A 7,975-nucleotide genomic window follows, 5' to 3' on the forward strand; every position below is an offset into this window, starting at 1 on the left:
AATAACCTCAGATATGCAGATGACACCACGTTTATGGCAGAAAGCCAAGAAGAAGTAAAGAGCCTCTTGATGAAAGTGAAAGAGGAGAGTGAAAAAGCTGGCTTAATATTCAACATTCAAAAAACTAATATTATGGCATCTGATCCCATCACAACACAGCAAATAGATGGGGAAACAACGGAAACAGTGAGAGACTTTATTTTCTTGGGTTCCAAAATCACCGTAGATGGGGACCACAGCCATGAAATTACAAGATGCTTGCTCCTTGGAAGAAAAGCTATGACTAACCTAGACAGCATATTAAAAAACAGAGATATTACTGTGCCAACACAGGTCCGGCTAATCAAAGCTATGGTTCCTCCAGTAGTCATGTATGGATGTGAGAGTTGGACTATAAAGGAAACTGAGTACCAAAGAATTGATGCTTTTAAACTGGTGCTCGAGAAGCCTCTTGAGAGCCCCTTGGACTGCAAGGAGATCCAACCAGTCCGTCCTAAAGGAAATCAGTCCTGAATATTTATCAGAAGGACCAATGCTGAAGTTGAAGCTCCAATATTTTGGACACCTGATGGGAAGAGCTGACTCAGTATAAAAGTCCCTGATGTTGGGAAAGATTGAAGACAAGAGGAGAAGTGGGTGGCTGAGAATGAGATGGTTGGATGGCATCACTGACTCCATGCACATGCATTTGAACAAACTCCAAGGTTTGGTGATGGACTGGGAAGCCTGGCGTGTTGCCATCCTTGGATAGCTACTGAACTGAAGAAATTGGGGAACAATTCCTTACCACCAGAAAGCTCCATAGGGCCTCCAACCAGCCCATCTTTCTCTGCTCTGAGTCACCTTGTGGAACAAGCCACAGTCAGTCAATCTAAGAGGGCACAGGACAAAGCTGACTGCAGGATACTTTTACCTCCTGATATTCCCTCACATTTTCATCTGGGCTCTACATCCTCTCTACCCGTGACACCTATTATGTCTCTGAAAACCAAGAAGTTCATCCCTTGTGAAGACACTTCGCTTTCCCTCACCCCTGCACACCTGTGGGACAATCTGATTTGAGTCAGAGAACAAAAGGGAACGAATTCAACTCTACAGCTCAAGACACAATGATGAAGAGGGTCAGGCTCTGCGGATTGAGCTGATCCAGGAGGAAAAGCAGCAGGTCGTTGAGCTGCTATCAGGGGAGGCCCCGAAATCAAGTCAAGATATGGGAGAAATGGACCCGCCCATCACCAGCTGAGAACCAAGTGGCCCCTGCTTCACAAGGAAACAGGTTCAGAAAGAGAGCTGGACCTCTCACCACACCTGGATTCCAGGTCTTCCCACACGACCTGGGGAGCCTCCCTTGTCCAGTTCTTGGATGAGGCTGAACCTCTGATCCAGGGGTTGGGCGGCCATCGTTGTGCTTTGTCACATCTTCGGGGGCAGGGGATGGATCCGTCCCCTCGGCACGCTCAACTCGCCGGCTCTGAAGCCCTGTGCCTACCATTACTGCTGCAGGGAGCCCTGTGTCTGTGGTCCCTCAGGCATCCGCTGTGCGTCCACCCTGACAGGGAGAGGACCACCTCCCCCTCGTCCCATCCCAGTGGGACGTCAGCATGCCAGACGCGACAGAAAACAATGAATCCGCTCCTCTGTCTGGACGTGGGAGGTGCCAACTAGGACCTGCAGGGGAGGAAAGCAAGGCGAAATCTCAAGAAACGCCCTGATCTAAAGCTATTTTCAAGTCCGCCTCTTTGGCAACTCAGGCCTCTAGGGCGATTGAGGGTGCTGTCGCGCGGTCGCACTCTCGACCGCACTCAGAGTCCACGCGGAACCAGGAGGAGCCCTGTGGCCTGGGAGAGGGTGCGCATGCGGCCCGCGCCTTCCCTGGGGTCTGAGCCCCTGAACCTCAGACGTGAAGGCAACGCCCCACTGAGAAAAGGAGGAAAGCCACTGCTGGAGAAAAGGGCACATGCATTCCCCAAATTGAGAAGCTCTACTGCTAAAGGAAACCAGAGACAGAAAAGGGAACCAGATGCTGTGGTCTGTCGCTGAGGTGTAGATGGATTTTCCTAAGTGCCTCTCAGAGACAGGGGCCCAGGCTCAGAGTATTCCCAGTGTCGACAGGTTTAGCTCCAGTGACTGGCCGGCAATAGTGGACATGTCCAGCCTCCTAGGCTTTTACCATCTCCACCCACTTTCAGTTGAGCAAGTGCAGAACATGTTTTTAAAATATTCTCTTTCAACCTATTCATTTCACATTCATTTCCCTGAGTACTTTGAACAGCCAATTCATCTCACTACCATAAAGGGAAAACTGATATCAGCAGCATAAGCAGATGGTTCATGTAAAAATCAACGTCAGAATATCAATAAGATGGTGATCCAGGGAAATGCCCTGACTCTCCAGCTGCTGTTGTTTGGAATCCCCTTGGTCTCTACCAGGCAGTGGGCACGGTTTCCCTTTTCCCTTGGAAGCTCGCTCAGAAGACCTGTTAGGACAAATGTTATGTCCACTGTAGGGCAAGAGGTGAGCGAGGGAGCGGGGCTGGTGGGCGGGGGGCCAGGGGTGTGGACCAAGCCTGCAGAGGCAGCGGTAGATGAGGCAGCAACAGTGGCTGTGCGTGTATGTGGTACCGGAAGAGCTGATGAAAGGCGGTGAGTCCAGTAGGTGAGAGTGCGTGCTCTGCCTGTGTGGGGAGGGGCAGGAGGATTGGGAGATCTTTGCTGGAATTAGGGTGGAAGAGGGGAGGAGGGCGACCCTGAGTGAAAGATGGTGGCCCGACGGGTCCATGCTTATAGTTAGCTGGCAGCAGAGATACCGTGATCTTGAAGGTGCTTTCTCCAATGGAACGTCTTGTCCGTTGCCTTCCCGGCGTTCTGACCTCTGTGATTTCCCTACTAGGGTGAAATCGACTTCAGAATTTCTGCTTGATAATCCCTATATAGGAAAATGTCTATATTCATTCAGGTGAACTGAGGAAAGGACAAACTCAATAGTTTAAAGTAGCAGGGGACGGATAGGCGTTACCTGGGAAACGTGCCAAAGGGCTTCATCCATGTATCAAAGTGTATCTTCCATACCTGGTTGATAAAAAAATTTGTACCTCTTGATTTTGGTGATTATTTCACATCAAATAGCTGTTCATTCATGATTTGTGCATCTTGTTCTGTGAATACCCCTTAATAATTTTTATCTCGGATAGAATGGGCGGTCACATGTTGCAGAACCCAGTGCAGACCATAACCGTGTTGAAGAAAAAGAAGTCAGACGCCACGTGAAACACGGAGGCCATGCCGTGACTCGGATTCGAACCGAGGTTGCTGCGGCCACAACGCAGAGTACTAACCACTATACGATCACGGCGTGCCACACACCAAGCCATGAGAACGGTCTTTAATGTCTGTCCTTTGACGTAAAATGATTTCGATCCTTGCGCTGCTTTATTCTTGGGAACTGCAGCTATTCGTTTTCTCTCTTTCATGCTCGCACATGGGTTTCCCCGCTCTGTCTCTCAATTCTGATATATTGTGACAAAAGGAAACAAAATCAAACCAAACACCAATTCTCATCTCCCCAGATGCGGCACGTTCCTTCTGGGAAGTCTGGCTGTCCTCGTCCCCACCTCGCCGGCTTCTTTTCCAGCTCTTCGCAGTCGTCCCTTTGGATCCACCTTCCCGGTTAGCTGGTTCCGGCTCCCGCCCCACCGACCGCGGCCGAGCCGAGGGAGGGCAACACCAGCGGTGCGGACGGCCGGGTGAAGGCGGAGCAAAGAACCGAAAGAAGCAGTACGGAGCCCACCCGGCGTCCAACCTCCCTCTGGCCCCCTCGGCTCCGGCCCGGGGCGTCTCTGGCGCGTTTCTGCCCTCGGAAATGTGTGTGGCTCCACCGGTCGTGGAAGCGGGTAATTACCCATCCATGGGGATGAGAAGTACCCTACTCGAGCGTGTCTCTGTGGCGCCATCTATTAGTGCGTTGGGCTGTTCACGGAAAGGTTGGTTGTTCTAAACACACCTTAGGAACGCCTTCCTTGAAACACTCAAAAGCTGTGTGGTTCTTTCTACGCTGCGCAAGCTTTCCGGGAAAGGCAAAAGGGCTCCTCTACTGCTTCCCTCCTGTCCGGCGTCATGGTGCACAGGAGGTTTGCCAGGTCCCTGGGAGTCCAGAATTTCCTGAAGCAGTGAAACCAGTAACCATATTTCTTTACGTTTCTCCTTTACTGAGCATGTAACAAATCCACGGTTCTGTGTTTTAATCCGTTACATACTTCTATAGGGATTTATATTTAAAATCTTTTATTTTCCCCATACAGATACCATTTCTCTTTTCCTTCCTCCCTGTGCGTACATCCAGATTTCCATCTGGTGGTGTTCTTCCTGGAGGATTCCTTTAGCATTCGTTGTATACTTAGGGTCTTGTATATATAGGGTCTGCTGCTGATGAAGTCTTTCAGCATTTGTATGTCTGTAATGGTCATTATTCACCTTCATATTGAAGGACTTTAAAGGTGGGTAGAGGAAATGGCAACCCACTCCAGTGTTCTTGCCTGGAGAATCCCAGGGACGGGGGAGCCTGGTGGGCTTCGGTCTATGGGGTCGAACAGAGTTGGACACTACTGAAGCGACTTAGCAGCAGCAGCAGCAGCAGCAGTGATAGAATTCCACCTTGACTTCTTTGGCTTCTGTCCTTTGAAGAGGCTGCTCCACTGTATTATAACTTCCATGCATCTCTCTCCTCCTCTCTCTCTTTTTAGTCTTTATTAAATTTGTTACAATATGGCTTCTGTTTCATGTGTGTGTGTTTTTGTTTGTTTGTTTGTTTGTTTTTGCCATGAGGCCTGTTGGGTCTTAGCTCTCCAACCAGGGATCCAACTCACACCAAGAAGGCCAAGTCTTAACCACTGGACCACCCGGGAAGTCCCTCACTTCTATGCTTCTGATAAAATCTGACATGTGTACTTTTGTTTCTATATGTATCCGGTCTTTTTCCTCTGGTCCCTCGGGGACTATATGCTTTTTCAATGGCTTTGAGCACTTTAATTACGATGCGACTAGATGTGTGTTTTCCGTGCTGTTGTGCTCATTCATTTTGTTCATTTGGCTCCTTGGATCGGTGGGTTTATCATCTTTACTATGATTGAAATTATCTGACATTGTTCCTCCAAAAACTGTTTCTCGTCCCTGGGTATTTTCAGGAGCATCAGTCACCCATGTATCAGGTCTTTCAGTGATGTGCTACCATTCAATGGGCAGTGCTAAAGAACGTTCAAAGTACTGGACAATTGTGCTCACTTCCCATGCTAGTAAGGTTATGCTCAAAATCCTTCAAGCTAGGTAGGCTTCAGCATTCAACTTGAATCAAGAAATTCCAGATGTACAAGCTGGGTTTAGAAAAGGCAGAGGAAGCAGAGATCGAATTGCAAACATTTGCTGGATCATAGACAAAGCAAGGGAATTCCAGAAAAAACATTTACTTCTGTTTCTTTCACTACACTAAAGCCTTTGACTGTGTGGATCATAACAAACTGTGGAACACTCTAAAAGAGATGGGAATACCAGACCATCTTACCTGTCTCCTGAGAAGCCTGTATGCGGGTCAAGAAGCAACAGTTAGAACCTTATACGGATCAACTGACTGGTTCAAAATTGAGAAAGGAGTACAACTAGGCTGTTTACTGTCTCCCTGTTTATTTAACTTGAATGCAGAACACATCAGGGGAAATGCCAGGCTGGATGAGTTACAAGCCAGAATCAAGATTGCTGGGAAAAATATCAGCAACCTCAGGCATGCAGATGACACCACCCCAGTGGCTAAAAGCAAAGAGGAACTAAAGAGCCTCTTGATGAGAGTGAAAGAGGAGAGTGCAAAAGCCAGCTTATAACTCAATATTAAAAAAACTAAGATCATGGCATCCAGCCCCATCACTTCATGGCAAATAGAAGGGGAAATGTGGAAGCAGTGACAAATTTTCTGTTCTTGGGCTCTAAAACCACTGCGGATAGTGACTGCAGCCATGAAATTCGAAGACACTGGCTTCTTGGAAGGAAAGCGATGACAAACCTGGACAGTGTGTTAAAAAGCAAAGACATCACTTTGCCCACAAAGGTCCATATAGTCAAAGCTGTGATCTTTCTTGTCGTCATGTACCAATGTGAGAGTTGGATGATAAAGAAGGCAGAATGTTGAAGAACTGATGCTTTGGAACTGTGGTGCTAGAGAAGACTCTTGAAAGTCCCTTGGATGCCGAGGGGATCAAACCAGTCAATCCTAAAGGAAATCAACCCTGAATACTCATTGGAAGGATAATGCTGAAACTCCAATACTTTGGCCACCTGATGAGAAGAGCAGACTGCTTGGAGAAGTCCCTGATGCTGGGAAAGTTTGAAGGCAGAAGGAGAAAAGGGCAACAGAGGATGAGATGGTTGGATGGCATCACCGATTCAACAAACACGAACTTGGGCAAACTCTGAGAGATATTGAGGGACAGGGAGGCCTGTAGTGCTGCAGTCAGTGGAGTCACAAAGAGTCAAACACAGGTTAGCAACTGAAAAACAACGACTCTTCAATGACGCTATGTTCATTAAAAGCATTTTATTTTGACAGTGAGTTTCCATTTGGATACTGTGAACAGCTTTTCATTGCTTTGTGCTCCATAATCTTGTTTATGTTGTTTTCTGCCATGTCTAATCTGCTCTTCAATCTGGTGAATTTATTGCATTGGATGTTATAGTTTTCAGCTCTAAAGTTTGATTTTTTTGCCATTTTTGTATGTTCTGTGTTTCTAGTTAACATTTTGGATACATGTATACCATCATGATAACTGTTAAAGTGTTCTCTGCAGATTTTTACATTGTGTCCCTTCTGGCTCAATTTCATTGACTGATTCATTCATTCATTCGTCTCCTCCTTACCTGTCATTTTCCTGCCTCTTTGCATGACTGGCATCCTTTGATTGGAGGCCAAGCATTGTCAGAGTTTCCCATTTGGGGCACTGGCTGTTTTGGTATTCCTACAAATCTTCTTGAGTTTTATCTGGGGTACATTTGAGTGACTTGTAAATGGTTTGATCCCTTTGGATCTTCCTTTCGTGATTTTTTTAGGTAGGTTGCTTATTCCCAATACTGTAACAAGAGTTTTCTGAATGTTCTTCCCAATGGCCCAGGAGTTAGGAGGAGTCCATTCTGTCTGGGGGGATCCAATACAGTTGCTTGTCCTGTGTGAGCACCAGGCATTGCAGCAGGATCTTTTTAAAACATTCTTTCCTTGGCCTCAGGCACTTTCTTCATAAGGATACCCCGATCATTACTCTGCTGAGTACTTGAGGGAGACCCTTTCATATCCCAGCATTCTCTCTCTCTCCCACTCTCTCTCATCACTGGACCTTTCTTCATGTTTCTTTCTTTTATTATTAACTTTTATTGAAGTATAGCTGATTTACGATGTTGTGATATTAGCAAAGTGAATCACCTATATGTATACATATATTCCCTCTTTTTTGGATTTCCTTCTCATTTAGGTAACCACAGAGCATCCAGTATTTCCCTATGCCATAGAGTAGGTTCCCATTTGTTATTTACTGTATACATAGCATCAATAGCGGATATAGGTAAATCCTAACTTCCCAATTCCTCCGACTCCCCTTTCCCCCTTGATGTCCATACCTTTGTTCTCTACATCTGTGTCTCTACTTCTGCTTTGCAAATAGGAATCATTTGCAAAGCAAATGATTGGATCTTTGTCCTGTGAACTCTAGCTGCCCTGTTCTCCACCAACACTCAGCTTCTTGAGTCCAGTGGATTGACCTCAAGTCCTCCTCTTGGTGCCCAGCCTGGGAACTCACTGAAAGCAGGAAGCTGGGCCCATGGCAAGACTCATCTTGTTTGTTTGTCACCTCTCAGGGCTTGCTATCCTTTGCTACCTGATTTCCAGTGTCTTAGAAGCTAGTATTTCATGTTTTTCTGTCTTTTTGTTCCTTTGGGAGTGGGACAA

The 7,975-nt window shown here is 46.8% G+C and overlaps 1 non-coding gene across 1 annotated transcript; it reads right to left on the bottom strand.

Moving 5' to 3' along the window:
- Positions 1-3,280: 3,280 nt before the first annotated feature.
- On the bottom strand, positions 3,281-3,352 carry TRNAH-GUG. The gene has a single exon. It is a non-coding gene; the product is annotated as a tRNA-His (tRNA).
- Between the last annotated feature and the right edge of the window lie 4,623 nt (positions 3,353-7,975).

The sequence above is a fragment of the Bison bison genome, unplaced genomic scaffold (assembly GCF_000754665.1).
Source record: "Bison bison bison isolate TAMUID 2011002044 unplaced genomic scaffold, Bison_UMD1.0 scf7180017845475, whole genome shotgun sequence".
NCBI lineage: Eukaryota > Metazoa > Chordata > Mammalia > Artiodactyla > Bovidae > Bison > Bison bison.